This window comes from Carlito syrichta, unplaced genomic scaffold (genome assembly GCF_000164805.1).
Source record: "Carlito syrichta isolate Samal-C Ts95f unplaced genomic scaffold, Tarsius_syrichta-2.0.1 Scaffold312190, whole genome shotgun sequence".
Lineage (NCBI taxonomy): Eukaryota > Metazoa > Chordata > Mammalia > Primates > Tarsiidae > Carlito > Carlito syrichta.
The window spans coordinates 87,325-89,370 of NW_007256286.1; positions in this window are offsets into that span (position 1 = coordinate 87,325).

Below are 2,046 nucleotides of genomic sequence, written 5' to 3' on the forward strand. Positions count from 1 at the left end.
ATTTTGAGCATACAAGCACTAAGCAATCACTTAGAACCAGCCCTTACAGATGTTAAGTAAGTACAAGTCACGTGGCTTATTCAAATAGGTTCTGAAACCTTAGTTGGTTCCCTGGTTCTTTATAGAGGATACTGAAGGACTTTTTAAACTTGGGAATTTAAGACTTCCGCCGTCTCCCGCCTCTCCTGGAACACCCGAGGCTGCGCTCCTCGAAGGGGGCGCTTTCCGTGGGGGCGGGTCTCGGTGCCGGGAAGCTTCGGCCGTTTTCTGGAGCTGCGTGCCAGCAGGGGAGAAGCAGCAGGGCGTCCTGCCACCCCCTTCACGGTGTCTTTTCCGGGTGTTTAAGATCTTGGTTTCTCCAAGTGTGCAAACAGAATCGGGCCGTGACTTCTTTTTTTGATTTATTGTAGAGATGAGGGCTCGCCAAGTTGCCCAGACTGGTTTCGAACTCGCGGGCTCAGGCAGTCCTCTCAGCTCGGCCTCCCAAAGTGCTGGGATTATAGGCGTGAGCCGCCGCGCCCGGCCGAACGGTGACGTCTAAGCGCTGATCTCGAGTGTGCAGAACCTGGTAACTGCTAGGTGCCCGGACGAGTTACACCTTTCCCTCGATGTGGGCTGCGGTGGGAGTTGGCCACCTTTCCGACAAAGCCTTTCAGTCCTAAGGAGAGCAGTGGAACGGACTTCTCTCTGTAGCTCAGATGGGCGCTCTTGAGTTTGGCTCACCAAGGAGTGCTGCTTTTAATCTGCACTAAGGATATCTTGGGGTAGAGAGCCTTCTTCCTTGGTACCTTTCTAAGGAACAGGGTTCTACTGACCTTAGTGGCTTCCACTTAAGGGATCCAGATAAGCACACAATGGCGACCTCAGAGTATCTCCTTGATCTACATTGTGAAGGGAACCACCGAGCCTTAGGGAACTTAAAGCCAAAGATCTTGAAAACGGTCTTGAGACACCTGGAGGCTCCACACCTGGAGGCTCACTTTCTGAGGGAAGGAAATTCGCCGATCCCTCCTGCTTCAAAACAAGGTGCCCGTCTTGTCTAACAGCTGAAATAACAGCTCTGAGCCCTTGTGAACTGGCTGGGAGTGGGCGTAGGTTCAGAAATTCCCTCAGATGTGGTGCCGGGCTGGAATCAAAGACCTGTGGGCAGGGATCCCCCTCACTCGTGTTGGTGGCTGCAGCTGGAACCTGGCCTGGTGCCCGCGTGAACCCCTTTCCCTGAGCTGCCTTGTCCCTCTCCTGGGGGGCCGGGTGATGGGAGCCCACGGCCCGTGGGAAGGCTCCTACTTCTGTTTCTCCACTACCTGGTCGCTCTCCCTCTAAAGGGGCTGTGGGGACCAGAGGCCTGACTTGCGTGGAAGGACAGAGGTCCGTCTGCCAGCCTCTAGCCGGTCCTTTAAGACGCTCACTTTCTAATGTGACAGGCAAGACCACAGTGTGATCCTATTATCCCTGTGTGCTGTAACCTAATGCTTCAAGTTCACCTGGCGTCGCTTTTCCAGGATCTCACGGTCCTCCCCAGAAAGTGATCTCCTTCACCTGGGAGCTGGCAGAGCCCACACCTGCTGTTGAGCGTCGCAAACGCCCTCACAGTTGGTCTTCTCAGAGACGTGTTCCACAAACTTCACCTGCTGCAGCCTTCTTTCCAGAGAGTCTTCAGCTTGACTTCTCTGATACCAAATGGGAGGAAAATAAACCTTGGACTACCCCGACCCATTTCCAGTAAAAGTGTTGCAATCTTGGGCTTGGTTGCATAGGATGTTTTCCCACCGAGTCACGGTTGTCCGGTTTTAACACCACAAACACAATTCTCTCCACGTTTTTCTATTTTTATAGAAAAATCAAAGGTTACTGTCCAACAAACGTCCTTTCCTTTGTCTTGACAATTCTGTGAGTAATGTTTTAAAACCTCCTTTGAAAAACTATTTCTTAGCCGGGCTTGGTGGCTCAGCCTGTAATCCCGCACTTTGGGAGGCTGAGGTGAGCGGATTGCCTGAGTCCGCGGGTTTGAGACCCACCTGGGCAACTTGGCGAGACCTCATCTCT